The sequence below is a fragment of the Lepus europaeus genome, chromosome 11 (assembly GCF_033115175.1).
Source record: "Lepus europaeus isolate LE1 chromosome 11, mLepTim1.pri, whole genome shotgun sequence".
Lineage (NCBI taxonomy): Eukaryota > Metazoa > Chordata > Mammalia > Lagomorpha > Leporidae > Lepus > Lepus europaeus.
This window is the reverse complement of record NC_084837.1, coordinates 116,689,615-116,700,831: the sequence shown is the minus strand read 5'-3', so window position 1 is coordinate 116,700,831 and position 11,217 is coordinate 116,689,615. Positions and strand designations below refer to the sequence as shown.

The 11,217-nt window shown below is 40.1% G+C and overlaps 1 long non-coding RNA gene across 1 annotated transcript; it reads right to left on the bottom strand.

The window, feature by feature from the left end:
* Nucleotides 1-515: 515 nt before the first annotated feature.
* LOC133769694 (uncharacterized) lies at nucleotides 516-8,206 on the bottom strand. Its single transcript, XR_009867225.1, has 3 exons — nucleotides 8,121-8,206; nucleotides 811-1,054; nucleotides 516-651 (listed from the first exon to the last, which is right to left on the bottom strand). It is a non-coding gene; the product is annotated as an uncharacterized LOC133769694 (long non-coding RNA).
* Between the last annotated feature and the right edge of the window lie 3,011 nt (nucleotides 8,207-11,217).

The window sequence follows — 11,217 nt, the reverse complement described above, 5'->3', positions numbered from 1 at the left end:
GGATGCTGGTGTCTCAAGCAGCACCCTACCCACTTCGCCAAACGCTTGCTCTGGGAGGAGCAGGGTAGGAAATGGACACATTGACATCCCATTAACCTATGAAAAAAAAATATGCTACCTTTTTTTTTGTTTCATCTCACCCAAATACTCCATTTTCCAATAAAATGAATAAAATCTTAGTATGAGAAGTGCTAAGTAAGAAGACAGAAAAATTAGCATGGGACCATAAGATTACATAGTTTAATGTAGGGAGATTCATCCTCTTCAAAAATGTGGGATGATGGATTCCTGGGGCATATGGAGGGCAGAGAGGGGAGCCCGGGTGTTTAAAGTGCCAGCACACTCACACCAGAGGGGGCAGTTATCAGAACACAGCTGGCCTTTGGCAAACACTATGGGAAAATAGTGCCTAATAAAATCAGGATATGTTTAAAGGTAATAACCCTTTTATACCTATAAAGTAGGTAAGCAATATAAAAAAAGAGGCATTACCCAGCAGTTGAGATGACAACTGAACATGTCACTCACTTCTAATAATTCTGAGACAACAGGCAGAACTTCAGGATTACAGATATCAAGGGAGTCGTCCCGGTATGCCTTCTTGTAACAGATACTACCCAAATCAGTATTGCCAAGAAAAGAGAGACGATCCTGTGAAAATGAGGCAACAAATTACAGCTTGCCCATTTGCATTCTCAGTTTATTTCACCCCAAAATCTTAGGTAATCAAATTAAGCATGCAGATCATAAATTTCAGAAAAACAAAACTATGGGAATGCTAATTATAACTAGAATTTACTAGGTACTTACTTCACATCAGGTACCACACAGAGTGCTTTACAACAGCTGACTTCCAGTATTGTATCATTTGCTGTAGAGCTGTCCAGGGCACTGGATTGCTACTATTTGAATTTGCTGTACTTCTAGAAAGTCCACACACAGGGACCGGTGATGCAGAATAGCAGACAAAGCCATCACCTGCGACAATGGTATCCCATATGGGCGCTGGTTCATGTCCTGGCTGTTCCACTTCATCCAGCTCCCTGTTAATGGCCTGGAAAAAGCAGCGGTATTTGAGACCCAGATGAAGCTCCTGGCTTCCAACTGGCCATGGAGGCCTTGTGGGGAATGAACCAGCAGATGAAAGATCTCTGACGCTGTCTCTTACTCTCTTTCTCTCTCTAACTCTGACATTCAAATACATAAATAAATCTTTAAAAAATTTTTAAGTTAAATCCAAACCATTCTAAGTAGTCATTTATGAGGTTGCTAGACACACTATTTCAATAATAATGTGTTCAATAATCAGCACATTATAAACAGATGACACAAGGGCTCTGGCAAGAACAAATGTCAGAAAAACAATTAATGTACTATAAATCACATTAATGAAAGATTAAGATAGGAATAAGAATCATAATTCTCAAAAAGTATACAATCTTCCATTAGGAGATAATAATAAGCGACTATACTAAAAGGATATTTAGTATTATATTCTGTATGTTAAATATCATACAGAAGGCAAAAAAAAGCAAAACTAAGAAAAAATTCATTAAAAAGGTAGAACATGGGTCCAGCATTGTGATGTGACAGTTGAAGCCACATCCTGTAAGCCAGGATCAAATATAGATTCTGGTTTGTGTCCTGACTGCTCTACTTCTGATTCCAGCACCCTGGGAAAAGCAGCAGAATATAGCACAAGTGTTTGCACCCCTGCATTCAAAAGCAGGAGACCTATATTAAAATCCTGGTTTGGCCTAGGCCAGCCCTGAGAAGTGAACCAGCAGATGAAAGATTTCTCTGTCTCTGTCGCTGTCCCTCCCTCTCTCAGTAATGCTTCTTCTCAAACAAATTTTTCAAAGGAAATATAAAGGCAGAACATGAACCATAGAGCTTTAAAGAAAACTGGCTTCAACGCACATCCCAAACTTTAAGCTGCTTACAAGGTTACATTAAGACCGACTTTGGGGAGCTGGTGTTGTGGCTCAGTGGGTTAAAGCCATGGCCTGCAGCACTGGCATCCCATATGGGCACCAGTTCAAGTCCTGGCTGCTCCAACTCCCTGCTAATGGCCTGGGAAAGCAGCACAAGATGGCCCAGGTACTTGGTCCCCTGTGCCCATGTGGCAGACCCAGAAGAAGCACCTAGCTCCTGGCTTTAGCTTGGTCCAGTCCTCGCTGTTGTAGCAATCTGGGGAGTCAACTAGCAAAAGAAAGATTCTCTCTCTCTCTCCGTATATGTGTGTGTGTGTGTGTTTCAAATAAATAAATAAATCTTAAAAAAAAGACTAATCCTTCTTTTGTCATCCACAGTTATATATGATTTGTGGCTCATAAAACTAAAGTGTTGTTGGTTCTGGGTTTAGCTGTCCTCCTATAGGTTCCTATGGACTTTTTCCAGCCACTTCTATTGTATTCAGTACTTTGGGATGGCTCTGTAAACAGATGAAGCCAATAATGTATTAACAGTACCAACTGAGAGAAAGTATGGTTAACTGAGGTTACTAAAAACAAAAAGCAATTCAAATCAATTGGCAATCGACAAAAAGAGTTAAAGATTTTAAAAGCTATTATTAAAATTGCTATATTGGTCTATTATGTTATCTTATATGTGTGTACATATTGTATGTCCACATGGGGAAATTTTATTAAGAGTTTTATTTTAATGGGCTTATAGATAAGATTGTCCATAAATTTAAGCTGCTAAAATTAATCAAAGATACATTTTAATTCATGTGACCTGAATCTCTGCATCATATGTTTTATACTTCTTGGTAGAAAGAAACTAAAAACATATTATATGTTTGTGCTTAAGTTTACTGGTTAAACAAACTACACCATGTTAGATATTTAAGAGGTATTTCCAAATACATGATTCCTAAAATTTCTAGAAGGCATTGGACCTACTGGTAAATGTTTTCCTTTTTTTATTAAACTTTTATTTAATGAATATAAATTTCCAAAGTACAGCTTATGGGTTACAATGGCTTCCCCCTCCAAAAACTTCCCTCCCACTCACATCCCTCCCCTTTCCCACTCCCTCTCCCCTTCCATTCGCATCATGATTCATTTTCAATTCTCTTTATTACAGAAGATCAGTTTAGTATATATTAGGTAAAGATTTCACCAGTTTGTTCCCATATAGTAACACAAAGCGAAAAAAAAAATACTGTTGGAGTACTAGTTATAGCATTAAATAAGAGTATACAGCAAATTAAAGACAGAGATCCTACATAATATTTTTTTTTAAAAATTAATTAATTTTCTATGCCATTTCCAATTTAACACCAGGGTTTTTTTTCATTTCCAATTATCTTTATATACAGAAGATCGATTCAGTATATAATTAGTAAAGATCTCATCAGTTTGTACCCACGCAGAAACACAAAGTGTAAAAATACTGTTTCAGTACTAGTTATAGCATCATTGCACATTAGACAACACATTAAGGACAGATCCCACATGGGGTGTAAGTACACAGTGACTCCTGTTGCTGACTTAACAATTTGACACTCTTGTTTATGGTGTCAGTAATCTCCCTAGGCTCTAGTCATGAGTTGCCAGGGCTATGGAAGCCTTTAGAGTTCGCTGACTTTGATCTTATTCTGATAGGGTCATAGTCAAAGTGGAAGTTCTCTCCTCCCTTCAGAGAAAGGTACCTCCTTCTTTGATGGCCCCGTTCTTTCCACTGGGATCTCACTCACAGAGATCTTTCATTTAGGTCTTCTTTTTTTTTTCTTTTCCATGGTATCTTGGCTTTCCATGCCCACAATACTCTCATGGGCTCTTCAGCCAGATCCGAATGCCTTAAGGGCTGACTCTGAGGCCAGAGTGCTGTTTAGGATGTCTGCCATTCTATGAGTCTGCTGTGTATCCCACTTCCCATGTTGGATCTTTCTCTCCCTTTTTGATTCTAGCAGTTAGTATTAGCAGACACTTGTCTTGTTTGTGTGATCCCTTTGATTCTTAGACCTATCAGAGCCATCGAATGTGAACTGAAATTGATCACTTGGACTAGTGAGATGGCATTGGTACATGCCACCTTGATGGGATTGTATTGGAATCCCCTGGCACATTTCTAACTCCATCATTTGGGGCAAGTCTGATTGAGCATGTCCCAAATTGTACATCTCCTCCCTCTCTTTTTCCACTCTGAACTTTTTTATTAAACTTTTATTTAATGAATATAAATTTCCAAAGTATAGCTTATGGGTTACAATGGCTTCCCCCCTCCCATAACTTCCCTCCCGCCCGCAACCCTCCCCTTTCCCGCTCCCTTTCCCCTTCCATTCATGTAAAGATTCATTTTCAATTCTCTTTGTATACAGAAGATCAGTTTAGTATATATTAGGTAAAGATTTCAACATTTTGCCCATATAGCAACATAAAGTGAAAAAACTACCATTGGATTACTAATTATAGCATTAAATAGCAATGTACAGCACATTAAAGACAGAGATCCTACATAATTTTTTTAAATTAATTAATTTTCTATGCCATTTCCATTTTAACACCAGGTTGTTGTTTTTTTTTTTTCATTTCCAATTCTCTTTATATACAAAAGATCATTTCAGTATATAATTAGTAAAGACCTCATCAGTTTGTGCCCACACAGAAACGCAAAGTATAAAAATACTGTTTCAGTACTAGTTATAGCATCACTTGGCTTTAGACGACACATTAGGGACAGATCCCACATGGGGTGTAAGTACATAGTGACTCCTGTTGCTGATTTAACAATTTGACACTCCTGTTCATGGCGTCAGTAATCTCCCTAGGCTCTAGTCATGAGTTTAACAGGGATCAACTTTCAGTTAAAATTTAAACACCTAAGAATAATTGTGTGTTAATTACAGAGTTCAACTGCTAGTACTAGAACAACAACAACAACAACAAATACTAAAAAGGATAAAGTATTACATTCTACATCTAGAGTCAGGACAAGAGCTGATCAGGTCACTGTTTCTTATAGTGTCCATTTCACTTCAACAGGTTTCCCCTTTGGTGCTCAGTTGTCACCGATCAGGGAAAACAAATGATATTTGTCTCTTTGGGACTGGCTTAATTCACTCAGCATGATGTTTTCCAGATTCCTCTATCTTGTTGCAAATGACTGGGTTTCATTGTTCCTTACTGCTGTATAGTATTCTATGGAGTACATGTCCCATAATTTCTTTATCCAGTCTACTGTTGATGGTAAATGTTTTCTTAAGTTGTTATCTAATGGTTGAAACTATTTGCTAAGTGTTCATGTAATATTGCTATTGTCAGCAAGCGATCTAGGACTTGCTCCCTCATTTCTCTATTCTAAGCCCAACTTGTTCTTTCATTTCTCTATTCTCCTCAAGGTAGGAAACTAATTCTATTATAAAGGAATCTGTAGGACGCACAATTTAATCTTTAGACCTTATAAAGGAGATGGCTAACATTTTTCTGTAATAGCATAGCCAAAATAAGAGCTTAAATAATAATCTCATAGCTAGATTTACTTCGCCATCAGCGAAGTAAACAGTAAGTAGAAAAAAACCTCCCTTTCAGACCAAAGGGAAAGTTTTAAAGTGAGAATATAATTTTCCTCATGGGCATTGTCTTCCTTAGAAAAACTACTACAGAACATGCCTGTGACTATAGACTTGTAGTTCAGGCCACTGAAGATTAGAGATGGGACTTGGGCACTCCCTTGACTTGCATCCTCTGGTCTGCTTTAACACAAACCAGGAGGAAAAGAAAGCTAGGCATCAGAAGCAATGGGTGGCAGGCCTATTAATGGCTGATCTGTACAGTGATCTGCCCTCAAGCAGACCCAACAGGCCAGTCCACTGCAGTGGCTTTCAATGTGGTAAGCCTGGGCTTCAGCAGAAGTCAGCTTGTGAAGAGCCCTGGCAGCTCTGCCAAGAGTTGGATCACTGGAAATGGACCTGCCCTGGACTCGAAGGATGCCCAGGTCAGAGCCACAGATCTTATTGGCTCTAAGATGAAAAGCCCTTCACTCAGCCCAACTTCCAAAGTGACCACTGCAGCTGAGGGGACGGCCAAGCAGGGTCAGCAACATTGCAGGCAGAACTGTAAATTTCTTGTTAGAGATGCCACCTGCCTTTACCTGGCCAGCTCTCCTCCCAGGCCAGCCAAGTAATGAAAGTCAACAGAGTGCCTTCCCCTAGGAGGTTCACACCTGCCTTAGAATATACCCCATGTGAAGAGATAGATAGGTCTGGGCCTCTTAACTTACAAGGCCTAAAGCCCACCAGATTATTATCAAGACCCTTCTGTCGGCCGGCGCAGCGGCTCACTAGGCTAATCCTCCACCTTGCGGCACCGGCACACTGGGTTCTAGTCCCGGTCAGGGCACCGATCCTGTCCCGGTTGCCCCTCTTCCAGGCCAGCTCTCTGCTGTGGCCAGGGAGTGCAGTGGAGGATGGCTCAAGTGCTTGGGCACTGCACCCCATGGGAGACCAGGAAAAGCACCTGGCTCCTGCCATCGGATCGGCACGGTGCGCCGGCCGCAGCGCGCCTACCGCGTCGGCCATTGGAGGGTAAACCAACGGCAAAAAGGAAGACCTTTCTCTCTGTCTCTCTCTCTCTCTTGTCCACTCTGCCTGTCAAAAAAAATAAAAAATAAAATTAAAAAAAAAGACCCTTCTGTCAGGTTCTATTTGCCTCTCAATCAGAAAACTTAATTGTAGCTTAGACAGCACCTTTCTTAGCTCCTCTAATAATGACTCTGTCTTTTGTTCTAGACCCTGTCTAGCGCACTTGGGCCTCATTCCTTCGTAATCATAACCTCTACTCTACCACCAATGGCTCTACTCCCAACCTGTGTGTACTGATGTTCCTCTTCCCCACTTAATGCTGTATAATTGTTCAAACCTGGTAAATGCCACTCTTAGGATCATTGGTTACTATCCTCACCCTGTCTTTTATGACCTTGTCTAAATATGATCAGAGTCGGCAAACTTGGAAAGCTTTCATAGCCTTGGCAACTCATGACGACAGCCTAGGGTGGTTACTGGAGCCATAAACTAGAGTGTCAATTTGTTGGGTCAACAACAGGAGTCACTGTGCACTTGCTCCTCATGTGGGATCTCTGTCCTTAATGTGCTGTCCATTTTGATTTAATGCTATAACTAGTACTCAAACAGTATGTTTCACTTTGTGTGGGTGCAAACTGTTGAAATCTTTATACTAAATTGATCTTCTGTATATAAAGAGAATTGAAAATGAATCTTGATGTGAATGGAAGGCGAGAGGGAGTGGGAGAGGGGAGGGATGCGGGTGGGAGGGAAGTTATGGGAGGGGGAAGCCATTGTAATCCATAAGCTGTACATTGGAAATTTATACTCATTAAATAAAAGTTTTAAAAAAAAGACTAATCCTGCGCAGGTCTAACTTCAGTAGACAAATGCTGTGATTCATTAACAGAGTTTATTGTGGTCATGTGGAGGTGGGGAGAGCAATACCCACAACATGCTCTCTTTCAAAAATATTAAAACTATGTCAGGGCCAGTTTATGTGGCACAGCAGATTACGCCTGCACCTGAAGTGCTGGCATCCAATATGCCTGTCAGTTGAAGCCCCAGCTGCTCTACTTCCAATCCAGCTCTGCATTCAATGAGCCTGGGAAAGCAACAGAGGACAGCCCAAGTGCTGGGACTCTGCCACCCATGTAGGAGACCTGCAAGAAGCTCCTGGCTCCTGGCTTTGGATCAGCTCAGCTATGGCCATTGTGGCCATTTGGGGAGTGAACCATTGGATGGAAGACCTCTATCTCTCTCTGGCTCTACCGCTCTCTGTAACTCTTTCAAATAAATTTTTAAAATCTTAAAAAAAAAGACACCTCTTGGAACATTCATACCCCATACTAAAGTGCCTGGGTTCAAGTGCTGGCTCCACTCCCAGTTCTAGCTTCCTGCTAATGTGCACCCTAGCAGTGAAAGATCCAGCCAGAGTTCTAGGCTCCTGGTGCTGACCGAGGCCAGCCCTGGCTGTTGCAGGAATGTGGGCAATGAAGCAGTGAACAGAAGAGAGCTCTTTCACTCTGTCTCTCCCTCTTGCTTCCTCTTCCTATCTTTTAAATAAAATGAAAATAAGTAAAATTTTAAGGAATAAAATAAACAAACTCACTGTCTTCACGTTCTGGGAAGAAATCCTACCATTTCCATGGCCAGCTATAAGCATTCAAAGTCATGCCTCAAATCTTCCCTCTCCACCATGAAGCAATCCTGCTTATGTAAAATAAAATGGGAAAATCAAGATTACCTCCTGAAAGATGTGGAACACTCGGAAATGCAGCACTGGAAGCGACGTAAGCCTATGTATAAATGCAAAATTAGAGCTGGTAGAATACGTGAACACACTCAAATTCATGAGACCTCCCTTCTTGACATAGTACAAAAACTCAACACATATGCACTAGAACACCAGTATTCTACCTTTTTTCACCCTCTTGTAATCACTAGGACAAAGATCTCAAAAGTGATTTAAGACTTAGCAGTACTTATAAAGTATGCTGATACCAAGTATTATTTTAATCTGTTCTTCAGAGTTTGGGAGATTCAAAGCATTTAAGAGCTTAATTTCACACATTGATGTCACTAATTCAACATACATTTATCAACTATATATACTCATGCAATGCACTGAAGTAGATCCTAGAGACCTGAAAACGAATTTTAAAAGAGGCAAGAATTTAGTTTAAAAGATAATGCAAAACTAAAACTAAAGTATAGTTTTCCTTCAGAGTAAAACTGAAATCCAGAGCAGAGGTTTTTATAATGTGGATTTTTCATCAACTTTTTGAAGCCTGTGGTATAAATAGTTCCTAATGAAATCATAAGATGACATGGGGATGTTCACTGCAGCACAGTTCACAATAGCTGAGATTCAGAATCAACGAGATGTCCATCAACTACTGACTGGATAAAGAAATTATGGTATATATACAATATGGAGTACTGCTCAGCTGTTTAAAAAAATGAATAAAATAGGCCAGCGCCACGGCTCACTAGGCTAATCCTCCGCCAGCGGCACCGGCACACCAGGTTCTAGTCCCAGTTGGGGTGCTGATTCTGTCCCAGTTGCTCTTCTTCCAGTCCAGCTCTCTGCTGTGGCCCAGGAGTGCAGTGGAGGATGGCCCAGGTCCTTGGGCACTGCTCCTGCATGGGAGACCAGGAGGAGGCACCTGGCTCCTGTCTACAGATTAGTGCAGCGCGCCGGTTGTAGCAGCCACTTGGGGGTGAACCAACGGAAAAAGGAAGACCTTTCTCTCTGTGTGTGTGTCTCTCTCTCTCACTGTATAACTCTGCCTGTCAAAAAAAAATGAATAAAACAATGAAATCCTGTCTTTTGCAACAAGATGGTCACAACTGGAAAACATACTTAGTGAAATAAGCCAATCCCAAAAAGACAAATACTATATGCTTTCCCTGATCCGATGCAACTAATAGAATACCTGAAATATAAAATGTTGGAAGGAAATAGATATTTGGAGAATGGATGATTGTTTTTATCCTTTGTCTCTTCTACTGAGGAACAATTTTTTTTTCTTTCTCTTTATACTATTTACTGAACTCCTTCACTTAGAGTAGGGTTAAGTATATGATCACTAGTAAACTGATAATAGGTCACTGTAAAAATTAAGAATAGGAATCTGAATGGGGGGAGGGTTGGAATGTGGGCAAGAGGAAGTGGAAGCCCCACTTTGCTCCTAAATCTGAATATATGAAATATATGAAACTTGCATAACTTAAATATTTTTTTTTAAAAAATGACATGGGGAAAGAATAAATTACATGTAAAAGTAAGTCTGCAACTGGCATTGTGGCAAAGCAGGTCAAGGTACTGCCTGTGATGCTGGGTACCAGTTCATATCCTGGCTACTCCATTTCTGATCCTGGTCCCTGCTAATCCACCTGGGAAAGTAGCAGAAGATGGCCCAGGTGCTTCGGCCCTGCATCTAACAACTATGTTCAGGATGGGCATTTCACCCAGCAGATAACATACCAATTAAGACACCAGGTCCCAGGGCCAGCACTGTGGCGCAGCAGGATTAAGCTGCAGCTTGAAGAGCTGGGCCCCTGCACCCATGTGCAAGACATGGAAGAAGCTCCTGTCTCCTGGTTCCAAATCAGCACAGCTCTGGCCGCTGCAGCCATTTGGGGAGTGAACCAGCAGATATAGAGCTCTCTCTCTCTCTCTCTGTCTCTCTCTGTAACTCTTTCAAATAAATAACTTTCAAAAAAGTATTAAAGCCTTCAACATAGACAGCCTATGACACAGTAAAGAACAGTTAGTTATGCAGTACCAGATTAAAAGTATATATTACTTTGTAGTGTAACCCTTGCATTTCATTTCAAAAATAATTAAAGAGTAACTCTGTAGACAATATCAAAATTTTCAAGAAAATACTTAAGTCAGTGAGTGCCTTTACTGGGTGTTCTCACCTCCTCCCACTATTTAGTGTACTAGGTAATGCTTATCTTCCCAGAAAAGGACTGAATGAACACAGGAACCTTGACTGGCTCATTCACGTCAGATCACCAGTGAGTAAAGGACACAAGGAGGAGTTACTGAAGAAAATAATCACTGAATTATTGAATAATGCATGAATACTGAATGGAATAACTCCTTTCTGAGAAAAAGAAAATTCTCATTTATTCTTATTCATTTTTACAAAAGTTTTGTTGAGTATCAATCATGTATAAAAATACCTGTTCTAGGCTCTTAAGAATGAATTTATACACCTAGACACAACGTTTAAAATTAAATATTAAATATCAGAATGCTGTTCACAATATCTTTATTGACTGTATAGAAAGGGACATGCATAGTTTGAAATTCAAATTCACTGGAAAGCAAGTTCTAAGAACATGTACTTAATTTTCTAAAAAAATTATGTAAACAAATCTAAAACACAATTTACAGATATACCAGTGACATACTCACAAAAAATTAATTTTAATACATTTCTCTCTTAACTATAGAATTTTCCTGAAAAGCACTTTTTTCTCCTCTCCCCCCAAAGTACAAACAGCTCATTCCTTTTATGATTGTGTAAATATTTTTCTGTAGAAAACAGGTAGGGGGTAGAAATCTAGCTTCTACTTGTACAAACCCAATTACACATCCAAGATTCCTCTGACCTTGTTCCTATCTGCTGCATCAGTGAATGGCAACAATTATGGCTTATAAAATACCAGAAAAGTAAACTGAAAGGGGCACT